We start from the raw sequence: 16,922 nt of genomic DNA, 5'->3' as shown, positions 1-16,922 counted from the left end.
CTTGTTTTGAAAAAAGCTTGGGGATTTATTTATGCAATGCTCTGTAACAGAAAGATGCAATGCTCTGTAACAGAAAGGCTTTCCTGGATGTCAAATGAGCAACATTCATATGCATGTAGAGATGTGTGTGTGTGTGTGTGTGTGTGTGTGTGTGTGTGTATGTATATATATATATGTGTATGTATATATATATATATATATATATATGTATATATATATATATATATATATATATGTATATATATATATATATATATATATTCCAAATGAAACCTGACACAAGGAGCGGCTCAGCCTCACGGGTTGGGCCCATCTCTGGTGTTTCAGACACCTCCAATATTTCAAACGAAAACACGTACTCTTCAGCAACGTGAAACAGGCCACACCAACAGTGCTCCATAGATTCTTTTATTCCAAGGCAAAACAGGCATTACTCGTTTCAACTATTTCAAGCCTCAATCATATGCCTTTGTTACACCGGTGGGTTAGTTAGCTTTTAAATACCATGACTTTAAACATTGAAAAGGGACTAATGTCCACTCTTTCAATTTAAAGAGGCAATCAATGTTCAAATTTTACATGATTCAATTGTGCAACAATGGTAAGTACTGTTCATTTTAGTTCGGATTATTCCTTTAGAAAGTTTATCATTATTTAATTTTTCCTTCACTGCAACATTTGTTTGATATTTTCCATAATCACCAGGACCATAAAATGCCCATGATGCAACATTACAGCCATATTTCACTCAGTTCGTCATTCAATGTTGTTATTGGCAAAATATCACTTTCTAAAACTGTGTACCGAGTTCATCAATTGCCTTTACAAGGAAAGTTCCATGAAACTGTCACAGTATAAAAGGAAAGTTCCGCTACCACTGGGTTGTTACAGTTCATTACTTGCCTTCTAAGCTGTTAACCTCGAGCCCTTCCATCCAAACTCCATTCATGTCCAATGGCTGTGACATTTTACATGAAGGGAGTTTGGATGGAAAGGCCACGTTGAGAGGCCCGCCCCGACTTTGCGAGTGAACTATTTAACAGCCAGGGTCTGCAGAAATGATTCCCTATGCACTTAGTGCTCGAGGTTAACGCCCTCCATCCACCCTAGTAACAATTAAATAAATATACAATATAAGTAAAATAATAAACACTTAACTTGCCTGCGGCGTCCCTAGGCTGCCGTCCTCTTCCTCGGTGATCTGCGCAAGCGCATTTCTCGCAAGGAAAGCGCGGGCGCATGCGCAGATCACTGAAACGCCAAGGAAGAGAAGGACAGCAGCCCCGCCGGAGGCAAGGTAAGTGGTTATTATTTTACCTATATTGTATATCTATTTAACTCTTACTGGGGGTGGAGGCGGGGACTGGTCAACTCCGCTTGGCCGCGGAGTGTTCAGAGATTTGCCTTCTTCGCGGAACGCGGAGTAGGCAAATCTCCACGGGCGGAGCGGAGTTCTCTGCCCACGCTTAGTCGAAACGGGTAATGCCTATTTTGCCTTGGAATAAAAGAATCTATGGAGCACTGTCGGTGTGGGCTGTTTCATGTTGCTGAAGAGTACGTGTTTTTGTTTGAGATATATATATATATATATATATATATATATATACGCTCATTCCTTCTCCTTTCCAGACTCAGGGAAACGTAACGACATTGCGAGGTATCATATATGATCCATATTGATTCCCATCACCATGTTTAAAATTTGCCGCTTTACGGCGTGCAAAATGTAAACATTTGATTAAGGCATTGCCAAAACGCGTCATGTTTTACATGTTTCCCGCAACAATAAATTAAAGTAATTTAAGGCTGCTGGGGTCCCTGTGGAGTGCTTCCCTGAGCCCGGAAAGGAGAAGGTTTAAGCGTGCATGTTTACGCGAATGCACCTTCGCGTTGTAAGCACCCGTCCAGGAGTGCGCTGCCCTTTGGGGCAACTGGAGCGTACATATATATATATATGTAAATATATATGTAATTCAATTGCTCTGCATCAGAGAAGCACACGACCGCAGTGAGGTAATATTCCTCTTTTATTCCTGAGGCTGTACTACGATAGACAGCGTCCGCAAAGAACTGCAGAAGTCTTACAACGCCGCATTGCCACAAGCCCAGGAAGAAGGTGCGAACAGCACAGAAACGCGTTGGCTAACAGAGGAAAGGACGGATGTTAAACCATCTCTGCAATATGAATGAAAGAGGAATATTACCTCACTGCTGATGTGTGCTTCTCTGATGCAGAGCAATTGAATTACATGTATATATATATATATATATATATATATATATATATATATATATATATATATAACTGCTCCCAGCTTTGTACCAAACACTCCAACACAAAGAAAAGCACTCACGGTGGCAAGTCCAAGAAGTTTATTTCAGACTCACGGTGTCCAGGCGCGTTTCGGCTGACGCCTTTATCGATGGTGTTGTGGCGCTTCCGAAACGGCCTTTTTTATATTAAATTTTTTCATCCTCAATATTGAGAAGGGACAATTTCACCAATATTTGGCGGACATCTTGAAATGTGCAAGTTATTTTGGCTGACATCTTTTCGGGTACCACAGCCCTCAATGCGTGTTTACCAAAGTTTTATACAAACATTGGAAAAAAGGGAAATGACACGGCGCAAACCTTTTTTAGAGCCGCAGCCCATTATTTCTCGGTCTTTTGTTGCCATGACCCCTTATTTTGCCCGCAAATGGGCATATGTACTGCAAATCATATATCCAGTCTATTACACGCATTAAAGATTCCATATTGCCCTGAATGGGCCCTTTGTCCCCAGCCAATATACCACTTTTCTTCTCAAACTTTTCATTCATATCTCCGTCATAGTTTATACATTTTTCGAAAATTCCATTAACTACCCAACACCTTACTTCAATCAACCATGCAATAGCATCGATGGATCTGGAAAATAATAAATGCACAAAATTCCCAAAAATTCCATATTTTATCAGAGCTTCTATTAATACAGATTACTGAACCTTGGCCATGGGATTGCAGTTATTCCCCCATATGCACAGCCATTTCTTCAGAAGGAATTCAGACCTCCTGGTGTTTTCGTTTGAAGGTCAATATTGTACCTAGATTCTAGTCTTCTCAGACTAATTACCCCATCTCCTCCTCTAGGGTTTAAAGGTGAATGATCCAAAACGAAGAAAGTTAGGAGGGATCTATCCCCCTTGTGTTGCGCTTTAAAATGGCGTGCCACCGGGTATGTCATGTCACCGATATTTATTGCCCTTGCGTGCTCAAGAACCCGTACCTTGGTCTTGATAGGTTTCATTTTCCGATGCCCCGCCCACTGACATTTACATTTATGAGTTAGCATAATGTGTCTAACTAATGATGTATTCATTTATGCATTTACATTTATACTCTCCATTTCATTATTCATTTATGCGTGTGATGTTATTCAGTTTTCTTAGCTTAGCTTGTGTGCCACCATTTTGGAGTGCTTCTCTGCGGGTGAATCGCACTCGCTTACTGCCCCTTCCGTAGGAATAGGAAAAACCCTGATTGCAGCAGTTTTAGTCTCTTGGCTAACTGTGATCAAAACTAATAACAAAACTTCTAATCAGTACTGTTCTCATGCGCTGGAGATGCTGAGGCCCGGCTCCGCGGCCTTGGGCAGAGATAACTAAATGTTGCTATTGCAGGTGCAGATGCCTCTTGTGTGAGGCCATTGTTCACCCTCTCCGGGGTCCAGTACTTTTCTAGTATGGGCGTGTTTTTACTCTGCCGTACCATGTTATAATGTATTGCTGTGATGAGATGAGTCAGTCCTCTCGGCGCACTCCTAGGGGTGAGGTCCGACAGGGCCCTCTCATATGGGAGTTTGTGGCCTAATAAAATACTTTGTTTATTCTTCTCCACTGTCCGGCTGACTTCTTACTTGGTAATTATAGGTGAGTGCGGTAAGTCATTCGGGTGGATTTGAGCCACGCTTATCAGATGGCGCCCGAACAGGTACCCCGCGATACGGATCTTTCTCACCCGTAAGTGGGTAGCAGAAGGCCGCGGACGCTCTGGTCGGCATGGTGGGTCCGGGTACCCATTTGATGCCGAGCTTGGTTCTTGCAGCGCTGCCCCACCCTGCTGATCGGGAGAGGTCCCGTTTCATGATCCTGCGCCGGGGTCCGGAAAGGCGGAACTTTGGAGCTGACCGTGTTGGTCCCAGCAGCCGGAGGTGGAGAACGGTAGAGGTCGGTACCGCGTACAGCAGGTGAGTGGTCCGACTGTTGATTGAGGGAGCTGGGATGCTCCAAGAGACTGGTGTGTCTCCGAGACCGGCGTGTCTCTAGTGGTTGGAGGAGCCCGTGTGCTCCTGGGGCTAGTGTGCTCCGGGGAACTCAGAGTGCGAGTGGTGCTCTGACAGACTTGGTGGAGGTTGGGTGGACGTTTGTTTGTGGTCATCCGACCGGATGGTACTGCGGTCGAGGCGTGGCTCATTGCGGGCGGATTCTGGGACTCACCCGAACCCCTAGTGTGTGTGGTTCGTTGGGAGCGGGTCCCGGGTCTCCCGTAGTAAAGTGCGCAACGACATGTAGCGCCGCCCGGGTGACGGATGTTTTCCCCAATCTCAGAACAGTGAGCGTACTGTTCGGTCTGCGGTAGGGTCCAGGTTCCCCAGGACTCGGTCGACGGGCCTTGTCCCATTTCGGTAACACGTGTTTGGCAGGGATTTGACGCATAGAAAATGTGAATATACGTGTGTGCTTAGTGGTGCTTGTGCGGTCTGGAAGTTAGTGAGAGGGTGAGTGTGGATTTTGTGTTGATGTGTGATTGAGTGAGTAAAGATGCCGTGTTTCAGTAAGCTACGGTGCCTCGGGTGCTGCTGCGGCGCCTCGGACACTAGATTGGCTGAGAGCCAACCCGCCCCAGTGGAGGGCTCACCTAAGTTCGAGATGTATGTTAAACATGGATTGACTCCAATTTTGTTTAATACTTTGTGGCACAAGTACACTAAGGGTAATGTAGATTTGCAATGGCCGTTGATTGGTTCTTTCGATGTGGCAAAACTAGATTATTTGCAGGACAGATTATTCGCTAGGCGTAGTCGCCAGAGTATGTTCGATTCCTTGAGGATGTGGCAAAAAGAAGTAAGGGAACGACAGATAAGAGAGGAGAAGGCGGACCAGCAGAGAGCAGCGCAGACGATGGCCCAGAAGGCGAGAGAACATACTAAGAAAAAGAATGAGAAGCAGATTGAGCGCGCAGACAGACTTCATAGGCTACAGACGGATAAAAGCTAAGTAGTAAGAGTGGAAGAGCAAGATGAGATGGAAGACATTTTGAATGTTCGGCCCCCTCCCCCGTATGCTCCGCAATCATAGTACCCTGTGCTGACAGGTTCTGTTTCCCCTGCGGCGGTTACAGTTCCACAAACTGTTGCTCCTCCCTTGATCGGCACCCCCTCTTCCTCTGTTTCGGCCCCTACTTTGTTGAGAGATGTTGAACAAACATTGTCTTCTGTCACTTCTTCCGTGACCGCGCCCTTGCTTTCTTTCTTTGCGGAGAGCCCACCTGCCCCCTCTGTGATCTCTTCTGCGCTTCCCACTGTTTCTGCTAGCGCTACCCCCTAAGGTGAGGTGCCGGAAGGGGGTTATTTACCCAAGTACGTAAATTGCTTACACGCTCTGCTGTTGGGTTGGATGAAAAAACGATAGTGGCTAATCAGGCTTGTCAGTGGGCTAGGAGTCCTATTTACGTGTTGGAAGACATCTGGTCCACAATGAAGGATTATGAGCCTCTGATGCAGCAACATGCCTTATGGCATATGTCAACGATGCTTATAGCGTTGTGGGAACAGGGTTATGGTGGAATGGCGCCCCAGGTTCTTTATGACATTAGGGACAGAGCCTATAGGGCTAATACTGGGAGGGGGGATGTGTTACAGAGTTTGCGGATTTTGCTGGAATATAGAAATGAGTTGCCGTCAGCAGGAGGGCCCCATTTTCCTGGAGTGCATCCCATGCGTGAAGTTCATCCTATTTTCCATCCTGAAGTGGTAGACCCAGTAACTCATAATGTGACTAGATCTCGTGTAGAGGCTCATTTCCAGGAACAGTGGGTATACACACCTTTGAAACGGAGCGACGTGTCGGCGCTGAAGGCGCAGTTGCCCGACTCTAGAAAGAACCCGACTGCTTATTACAAAGAATTGACGGAAGCAGCTTCCTCGACGGTCATGACTTTAGCTGACATAGAATTGTTCTTTGGATTACTGGTTCCGGTGGATGTGTGGAGGCAGGTGAAGGGTACAGATCATGTGGAGGAATTGGGAGGAATTTAAGGACTGGGACAAGGACCGGAAGCCAGGGGAGAAACCGAAACCTGAGATCTTAGCATTACCGGGACGAATAATAAAATGTATGCACTCTTATTCCTCCAAAGAAGGTGGATTGGGATAAGTTGACTGCATGTAGACAAAAAAAGGACGAAGCGGTTTCGGATTTCTTCACTCGTTTCGAAGAAGCCTTTTTGGATTTTAGTGGTCAGGATCTCTCTCAAGATGGGGGCTTGCGACTTTTTGTAAATAGGTTCGTAAGTAACTTGTTACCAGAAATAGCGGCTCGATTGCAGGCATCGGAGAGTACGTGGACGACGTCCACCCCCTCTGGTATTCTGAGTATGGCTCAGTATTATGAACATAGAGAGAACGAGAACAAAGATAGGCAGGAAAAGAAAGCCAAAGACTTGAAGAGAAGGGTGCTGTTGCAGCAGGTGTTGAGGGGACTGGGACGTGGAGCTGCGCCCATGGTAGCGGGTCGAGGTGGAAGTAGTTATGGAAGGGGAGAGAAGAGAGAGAGACTGGGGCCGAATCAGTGTGCAAACTGCAAAAAGGAGGGGCACTGGTGGAGAGATTGTCCAGAGCTTCGTTCCAATGCTGGACCAGGCAGAGGTAGAGGTCGCGATGAATTCCGCAGGGATGACAGACAGTCTGATGAAGGGAGGGTGACCATGACAGAGACCGACAGTACTACCACGACGCATACGCATTGGATGACATGACTGGCTTCTCCCATAACTAGGACAGCGTAGGACCGCATGGGACCAGTTTCTGTGGATGTTGATCAACGAGGACCCTATGTGACTGCGGATTTGTTGGGGTCTCCTCAGAAAGTTTTGGTGGACACCGGTGCTATGAAAAGCTCTGTAGCACGTTCTCAGGTTCCAGGGGCGGCTCTGTCTGGCAGGAATAATGTTTCCGTAGGGTTCTCCGGTACTCCGGTAATTAGCCCCATTTCTAAGCCTCTTACACTTACGATTGGTCCTTTCACAGTTGACTCTCCTTTCCTTTTGACTTCGAATTGTGGCGAGAATCTGCTGGGTTTGGATTTGTTGAAAAGGTTGCATGCCGTCATCTACTGTTCTCGGGACGGAGTGTACGTCACTTTGGGTCCTACTGTCGCACGTGCGCAACAGTGCTTCTCAAAAGACAAGCCTCTTCCGGCTGAGTTTGTGGGGATTCCAGAAACTTTGTGGGCCAGTGGTGATACTGATGTGGGAATGATGGATATTGCCCCAGTGTCCATCAAGGTTAAGGTGGGAGCCCGATTGCCACGAATACCGCAATACAAAATATCCAGAGATGGCGAAAAGGCTCTGCTACAAATAATACAGGATTTGATACGGTCAGGTGTAGTGGAGGAGACGGACTCTAACATTTGTAATAGCCCCATTCTCCCGATTCTTAAAAGGCCCTCTGCTGATGCAAGTGATGGTGCACCTGATGTTTATCGTTTCGTGATTGATTTACGCCACATTAATAAGATGGTTGAACCCCAATACCTGGTGTTTTCTGACATTACTACGATTTTGACGACGATTCCCCCCCACAGCCAGATATGTCTCTGTTCTGGATTTGAAAAACGCTTTCTTTAGTATCCCGGTACACCCTGACAGCCGTTATCTTTTCGGATTCTCATTGGCTGGCCGAAACTTCAGATTTTGTAGAATTCCTCATGGCTATACCGAGAGCACCAGCATTTATAGTCAGGCTTTGAAGGCTCAATTGGATGATTTGGAACTCCCCAAGGGCAATGTTTTATTGCAATATGTAGATTTTATTTATTTATTTATTTATTTTATTTAGAAGTTTTCTATAGCGCTAACAAGACCCGAAGGTAGCAGAGCGCTTTACAGTAAAGGGAATGAAAAAGTGAACAACAAGACACGTAACAAGTAAAAGCGATCAACGAAAGACAATTTGGAAGGAGGAAAAGTTCGGACAGCAGGACTTCTTGGTAATAGGATACAGAGATACCACATAGTTCTGGGGATGCTTGCTGATCCTAGTTACCCACAACCTAGGGAGCGGATAAGGAACAAGGATTTGAGTTGGCTCTTGAGTTCCGCATAGGACGGTATGGTTCTGATGTGCGGGGGGATGGAGTTCCATATGTTGGGAGCATTTCCTGTGAAGGAGCAGTCCGCAGTTCTCTTCTTCTGGTTTTTGGTAGGATGAGCAGCAGGGGGTTAGAGCTTCTCAAATTTCTAACTTGGCCTGCCTTTTTGAGCTTGTTTGCCAAGTATTCTGGTTTTCCGGTATGGAGGGCCTTGTGGGTTAGGCAGGCCGTTCTGAAGGTACTACGCATTTCCACAGGGAGCCATTCGAGTTCTCTGAGTGCTGGGGAGATGTGGTCAGATTTTTTGCAGCCTGTGATCATTCTCGCTGCCGCATGAAGTGTTGTTTTTAGTGGGGCCAGGTGCGATTTGGGGATGCCTGTTAGGATTGAGTTCCCATAGTCCAGTCTTGATAGAACTAGAGATTGTGTGGCTAGTTTGAGGTCCTTGTTGGGAATGTAAGGTTTGATTTTGTTTAGAAGTCTGAGGTTAAAGAATGCACTTTTTGCCGAGTTCTTAATGTGGTTTGTCAAGGTTAGTTTGGGGTCTAGGGTGAAACCCAGAGATTTTACGGAGTCAGCTAGCGTGAGATTACCTTTAAGTGCATCGATCGACTTCAGCCACTCGGTGATTAGAGGGTTGTCTTCTTTGTTTGAGATGAGAAGTGTTTCGTTCTTGTCGGGATTGAGTTTCAGGTGATTCTTTGTCGGCCAATCTTGAACATCATTTAGGACATCATTTAGTCTGTGGATGTCACCACCTGACACCACCGGGGAAATTAAGGACCTATCACCCTTACAGAGGAACTCCTCCGCGAAACCTGACACACCCCATCTGGCGTTCTTCGGCCCGGTTACTATAGAGGAAGTTACAGCAACATTTGCGTCAATTAAGAGTGGCGCCCCCAGTGACCCAGTACCCATAAGACGTCTTAAAGATATCACCCACATTATAGTGCCCCCGCTGACCGCCCTAATCAACACCTCTTTAGCCCAAGGTGAAGTCCCTTCGAGTTGGAAGGAAGCGGTCGTAAAAGGGCTTCTTAAGAAACCATCACTAGACCCTGAGGATCTTTCTAATTATAGACCAATCTCTCTCCTCCCCTGGATAGGTAAGGTAGCAGAGAAACTTGTAAATAAAAAGCTGTCTCAATTCCTGGAAACCAACCGGTTACTTAAAAACTCTGACGGGTTTTCGACCAGGTCAGGGCACTGACACCGCTCTCCTCGCGGCAGTGGAGAAGACCAGAGAAATTCTCGATACAGGAGGATCAGTGGCAGTGGTCCTCCTGGATCTGAGCGCGGCCTTCGACACTGTCAGCCACCAGGTCTTGACCCAACGTCTAGAAAACATCGGAGTGAAAGATACAGCGCTGAAATGGCTCGCGTCCTTTCTTTACCAACGCTCATTCCAAGTCTGGGAATGTGAAAGCCGCTCCTCTTCCATCCCCCTCCGGTGTGGTGTGCCACAGGGCTCATCACTAAGCCCCACGCTATTTAACGTGTACATGGCCCCACTGGAGGAGCTGGTCTCTCCATTTGGAGTCACCATCGTCAGTTATGCCGACGATACTCAGCTGGTGGTAACTCTCTCTCACCCCAAGCTAGAGCCGTCCAATCTCCATGACTGCCTCTCCAATATCCATCAATGGATGAGCGACTCCGACCTGAAATTAAATGGGTCAAAAACGGAGATTCTTCTCCTAGGGCATAAAACACAGAACCTACCCCCAAACATCTGGCCCGTCTGTATGGGTGAACCCCCTGCCCCTAAGAGGGAAGTTAAGAGTTTGGGAGTATGGCTAGAGAAAGATCTCACCTTCAGAACGCAGGCAAGGAAAACGGCCGGCATCTGTTACGGTCTACTAAGATCATGCAGAAAGGTGCTCTCCCTACTCCCTTTCCAGTCCCGACTACTACTGATCCAAGGCCTAATTGTCTCCAGGCTGGACTACAACAACGCCATTTACTTAGGAGCTCCGGAAACCACTCTCCAAATACTACAGAAAACCCAGAATGCCGCGGCCCGGCTGCTCACGAATACCCCAGCCAGAACATCAGCCAAACCCGCACTGAAAAAATTACACTGGCTTCCGATCAGGGAAAGAGTGAGATTCAAGGCCCTATGTCTGGCTCACAAAGTACTGCATAACGCAGGTCCACCTATCCTCAGCAACTGGATCACACCCTACAAACCAACTAGAGCGCTTCGTTCGGACCATGAAAATGTAATTGTGGTTCCCAGGGTGAAAAAGGCCCGCGCAGGAGGCCGCCGCTTTTCAGTCCACACAGCGAAACAATGGAACGCGCTCCCCTTGAAACTTAGATCAGAACCTAACCTCCTGCGCTTCAGGAAATCTCTCAAAACCCTTCTCTTCCCTTAAACCACCTTCACCCCTGCACTTTCATCCTTCAGGACTAATGAGGTTAGCGCTGGGATACTCATGGGTGACTATGCGCTCTATAAAAACCCTAAATAAATAAATGTCATTAAGCGAAGAGGTTTCCAGGTAGATCTGCGTGTCATCCGCGTAGAGGTGGAAGTGGATGTTGGCATTCCTGAGTAGTCTGGCGAGCGGTTCCATATAGATGTTGAAGAGCTGAGGAGAAAGCACTGATCCTTGGGGGACACCCTTGTTGACTAGCTGGGTTTCGGAGGTGAAGTTCTTCATTTTTATTATTTGCGAGCGGTTATGTAGAAAGGAGGAAAACAAATTGAGAACTACCTCGCCGAGGCCAGCTCTTACTTGAAGAGTCTTGATGAGGAGCTTATGGTCCACCGTGTCGAAAGCTGCGGAGAGATCAAGGAGTATGAGGAGGCAGCACTTGTCTGCGTCAAGAGAACCATGAATGTCGTCTATGATGTTCAGCATCGCGGTTTCTGTGCTGCGGCCTTGTCTGAAGCCGGATTGGAGGGGGTCCAGGAGATTGATGTTGTCCAGCTGATGCGTCAATTGCTGGAGTACGCAGCGTTCCAGTGTTTTAGTAAGCAGTGGGAGGTTAGATACCGGTCTGAAATTGTTCAAGTCAGTTGAGTCAAGACCGGGTTTTTTCAGCAGAGGGGTGACTTGCCCCATTTTTAGGCAATCGGGGACCACTCTGCTTTGTAAGGAGCTGTTTATGATTTTGCCCCAGATAGGTGCTAAGGTGCGCTTCATTTTTTTGATTAGTGAGGGAGGAATGGGGTCTGAGATGTGTGCTGATGGTTTGGAGGTCGAGATCAACGAGATTATCTCGGTTTCCTGGACGGGGCAAAAGCTTAGCCAATGGAGGGGAGAGGAGCCAGATGGGAGGGCCTGTGGGATAGCCGAGTTGCTCTTCTGGAGGTGTAAGTTGTTGATGTCTAGAGATAATTCGATTTTTAAGACCTTATCGTTGAACAAGTTGGCGAAGTTATCGCATAGTTCTTTGGACGCCTGCAGGGGTGGGGGGCAGAGGCTTGGATGTTTGATGTCTGATTATGTTGTAGAGCTCCTTCGGTCTGTTTTTGGATTTGACTAATGCGTCTCGGAAGAAGCTGGATTTCTTGTTTTTGATATGGTTGTTATACTTCCTACGGGCTGTTTTTAGTTGTAGGCGAAGGATGGCGGTTGGGTTGTTTCTCCACTTTCTCTCTTTGGCTCTCAGGATTCTTCTTTGTGCATTGAGGTCCGCGTTGAACCAGGTTCTAGATGGGGTGGCACGGCTTCTTTTGAGCTTTAGAGGAGCTAGATTGTCGAGAATGGAGACTAGCTCGGAGTTATAGTGGTCGAAGAGATCATTGGTCGAGAGGTGCAGAGTGTTGTCTGTAAGAAGTGAACTAAGCTGACCTTCTAGGATATCTTTGGGTACTTGGGAGAGGTTTCTCGACCATTTAGGGGGTCTTGAGGAGGTTTAAGCGGGATGGTGGGGTGATTAATATGAAATAAGATCATATGATGATCTGACCAGTCAACGGGAAGTATGTGGTTGACCGTGATTGAATTCTTTTGTGCAATGATGGCATCCAGTGTGGCTCCTTTGTAATGTGTCTCCTCAGTACAGTGTTGAGTAAGGTTGTTATCAGCGAGGAGGCTGGATAGCGATCTGATTAGAGGGTTATGAGTTTCGTTCCATCGGAGATTCAAGTCACCAAGAATTAAGTTTTTGGAATCGCCGAGTGCGTCTTGTGCAATCAGGTTTGATAGTTGTTCTCCAAATTCATTGTTTCTGCCCGGGGGGTGATAGAGTAGGTGGCACAGTAGAGAGTCGTTGTCTTTGGTCTTGATGACGGCGGATAGACATTCAAATGAGTCGTACTCGAAAGGGGAGGTTTCTGTGATGTTCCAGCTGTCCTTGTGGATGATGGCGACCCCACCTCCTCGTTGTTCTATCCTGTCTTTGGAGATGAGGGAGAAACCAGGTGGAACCAGCATGTCTAGGCAGGGAGGAGATGACTTATTTAGCCAGGTCTCACTGAGAAACGCAACGTCGATGTCATGAGTGAGGATAGCTTCGGCTAAGTCCGTTGCGTGTAGTGAGGCCGATCTGCAATTGATTAGTAGGCAGTTGGTGATTTTGTCCTGATTGCTGATGGTTTTATCTTTAGCCTCTCTAGGTATAGCGCTGAGGACTGGTAATCTCTGTCGTTTGAAAATGGGTAGATCTTTCCGGTGACCCGTGATTACTTGGATTTAGGTGAATTTGCAATGGGAGAGTCGTAGGTAGCGGCTAGTAAGGCTGTTTCCCTGTCTGACATAGGAGCTTCTTATCTAAGCGGCCTGGAGGTCCGGTGTTTTGAGCCCGCTAGGGTGTAAGATGAGATAGAGGACAAGGGCCTGGTGCATGGGGTTCCAGTTGATTCAGATTTTTTGGGACCGGAACCCAGGACCTTGGGATGGGGATCGATAGGCTGGGCACTGAGGGCTTCTATGGGCCCCTGGGTGATGTTGGCGAGGAGGGGGGTTCGGGGAAGGGGTTTGTGGGGATTACAGGCTATACCGAGGTTAAAGAGGATTTCTATTAAGCCTTGGGTGATAGTGTCGACCTGGTTTTCAAGGGATGTGAGCCGCTTTGTTATGGAATCAAGGGAGGGGTTGTGGGCATCAGGAGTGGGGCCGAGCGTGTTATGGTTCGAGAGGATGGGTTGGGAGATAGGGATTGGGGTAGAGGGCGAGGGAGGGGTGGGGAGAGGGACAGGAGGAGGATTAGACAGGGGAGGTTTGAGAGGTGGGGGGGAGACTCGAGGGGAGGCTCGTTGGCTGGGGGCTGCCTGTTGGCGGGGAGGTGATTGTCGTAGGAGGCGGTCGGGGGCTGTGGCTGGGGGAGGTGAGGTGGTTGGAGGGAGGGGTAGGGGTTGAGAATTGAGTTTCCTGTTGGTGGTGGTTGGCTGTGCGTGGGGGATGAGATATGGCGGGGGTAGGGGGAGCCTGTTGAGCTGTATATGGATCGCGAAGGGGCGTATCGAGGTCTTCTCTGTTAGCTATGGGAGTGGTCGGTGAGGGCGATGGGGCGAGGTGAGGAGGTGTAAGGAGGGCTGACCTAAGTGCGGGAAATAGGGAGTCGAAAGCTTCCAGGTTCTCATTGTTGGCTTGGATGAGGACTGCGCCATTGGTGAAGATAGTCACGGTTGTATAGCCTCTACCAACTGATCTGAACCGGAGAATCGCGGTTAATTTGCAGCTATGGGGAGTGGAGGTAGTTTTGGCGACGAACATCCGCGTTCTGATCGTGGAGACCCAATATTCAGGTCTTTCAGTGTGGAATATTAGGTCCATCTTCATCGGTCCATTGGAGGCCGAGTGGTAGATGTCAATGATTAGGGTTTCTTTATGTTTGCGGATGGTTTTCTGCTTGAAAGTGCGTCGCAGCTTTGTAGAGAGGAGGGGAGGGAAGATGATGGTGAAGGAGTTCCGAGGTGAGGTTTGAGGTGGGCAAGTGGGACTGGCGGAGGAGGGGGAGGCTGGTCCCGGGCCATCGTGAGGGTAGTGATGGGGGGAGCCTGATTAAGTAGCGGTGTGGAGCTTGGAGCTTGGGTGGCCCGAAGGGTAGGCGACAGGCCGAAATTAGGGTTTTGCGTCAGCGCGGTGCATCAGGACACGTGACTTGGGATCCTGTGGGGCATTGTGTCTGGAGATCAATGGCCGAGGGGTCACTTAGCTAGACTTGCGGTGTTGAGGGCTTAAGTTCACAGGTAGAGGCTGATCCAGGGCAGCAGAAGTCGGGAGCGTCCTGTCTAATGTCCTTTCCGGGCAGGCAGCCAGGGTGGCGAACCGTGGGGTTCCCGTGGAGCAAGGAGGGTGATGCTCCAGGCAGGGGGGGGTCCCATAGCCCAAGTGATTCCGCTTAGGAATTTGCAGGTAACCAGTCTCTGATTAACAGTTGAACCCTTGTAAGCTAGCACCATGGGAATGGTGTATGAGGGAGACTGTTCAGGAGAGGTCCTCCTTGGCTGCCAATTTGAGGACCGGCGTGTAGGTGGTGGTCGAGGCAGGGCAAGTAGTCCAGGTGCCTCTGCCTAGATGGAGGGGAGGGGAACTCTTTGCCCCATGTTGTGGATCTCCGAGGCACCCGGTGACTCGGGAGGGGTGGCAGGAGGCTCCCGTGAGGCTCCAGTCAGGAGGGGTCCTCTCGGGCTGCCATTTTGGGGTCAGGCACGTATGCTGACGAGATAGGGCAAGCGGCCCCTGTATCTCCTTGTAAATGATGGGAAAGGACGTCCCGTTGCCCCCCTGTTTGGCGCCCCAAACAAATTTAGCAGTCAGTACCTCACAGCAGGGAAGGAAACGGATCCGGTGGAGGCTCTGGTCAGGCGACGTCCTCTTTGGCCGCCATTTTGAAGTCCGGCACGGGGTCGGCGGCGGCGGGAAACACAGGGCTCCGGTGAAGAGACTTTTCCTTTCAATGGTAGTCAGGGCTGTAGCTTGGCGCCCACATAACGGTCAGTACCTTTTCCGGGTGGAAGAAGCGGCTCCGGTGGAGGCTCTGGTCAGGCGACGTCCTCTTTGGCCGCCATTTTGAAGTCAGGCACGGGGTCGGCGGCGGCGGGAAACACAGGGCTCCGGTGAAGAGACTTTTCCTTTCAATGGTAGTCAGGGCTGTAGCTTGGCGCCCACGTAAAGGTCAGTACCTTTTCCGGGTGGAAGAAGCGGCTCCGGTCAGGCGACGTCTTCTTTGGCTGCCATTTTGAAGACCGGCGCGGGGTCTGTAGCGGCGGGGAATCACGGAGCTCCGGTGAAGAGACTTTTGTCTTCAATGGTGGGCGGGCCTGTAGCGTTCATGATTCCTGGTGCGGACGCTGATGATGTCACCGGCAGCGGTCGACAACAAGCGGGTGAGTGTCCTGGGTCGCGAGGAAGGCAGAGGAGCACCGATCACCAGTGAGCGTGATCAGGCGGCAGGACTCTGCTTTCCGATAGCGGGACAGGCTGCACTTATCCGTCTTGGGCTCCGGTTATGATATTCTCATAGCATCTGACACCGAAGATGGGTGTCGAGACGCCACAGTTAAATTGTTACACCATCTAGCTCGAAGGGGACACAAAGTGTCCCTTCCTAAATTTCAATACTGTCGACAGGAGGTTACCTACTTAGGTCATCTCCTATCGAAGGAGGGGAGGAGTTTGACACCGGAGCCCATCAAGGCGATAACTAACATGGCTGTACCTAACACGCAGCGAGAGGTGCGCGCGTTTTTGGGCATAACCTCGGATTGTCGTCAGTGGATACCTAATTATTCCTTACTAACCAAACCCCTTTTGTATCTGACAACTAAGGAGGTGCGCGAACCCCTACCCTGGACTCCAGCATGTCAAGAAGCTTTTGAGTCACTAAAAACTGCTCTGTGTTCTGCACCTGTTTTGGGAACTCCTGATTACCAGAAGCCTTTTGTTCTTTATGTATATGAGGCGGAAGGTTGCGCGTTGTCTGTCCTAACTCAATGTTTTGGAGGGAAACCGAGACCTTGCGCTTATTTTTCTGCAATGCTTGACAATGTGGCGAGAGCGTTGCCGAGCTGTCTAAGGGCTACAGCGGCTGCTGCGGTCTCAATTAGACAATCGGCGGGGCTCGTGCTGGGTTCAGATCTCACAGTAATGGTACCGCATGCTGTGGACATTTTATTGAACAGAACGCAGACGCAGCATTTAACTAGTGCTCGTCTTACTGGTTATGAGATGACATTATTCGCACCCCATGTTACGATTAAAAGATGTGCCACTTTGAACCCGGCCACGTTGCTACCCATCCCTTCAGATGAAAAGGACGATGAAGTCCATGATTGTTTGTTTCGGACAGAGGAGGAGACGAAGGGAAGGATAGATCTAAAGGACACCCCCCTAGATGATCCCGACGGGGAGCTGTATGTTGACGGTTCCTGTTTCAAACTTGCGGATGGTACCTCAACTGCAGCATACGCAGTCACAACATTGAAAACAGTGGTGGAGACTTCTAGGGTCCCTTACCACTCAGCCCAAGCTGCAGAAATAATAGCATTGATGCGAGCGTGTGAATTGAGTGAAGGACTGGACGTGAATATTTACACTGACAGCCAATACGCCTTCGGCGTGGCTCATAGCTATGGGCGACTGTGGGCAGAAAGAGGGTTTTTGA

This window comes from Lissotriton helveticus, chromosome 5_1 (genome assembly GCF_964261635.1).
Source record: "Lissotriton helveticus chromosome 5_1, aLisHel1.1, whole genome shotgun sequence".
NCBI classification, from domain to species: domain Eukaryota; kingdom Metazoa; phylum Chordata; class Amphibia; order Caudata; family Salamandridae; genus Lissotriton; species Lissotriton helveticus.
The sequence above is the reverse complement of the archived record's forward strand: the minus strand, read 5'-3'. Positions refer to the sequence as shown.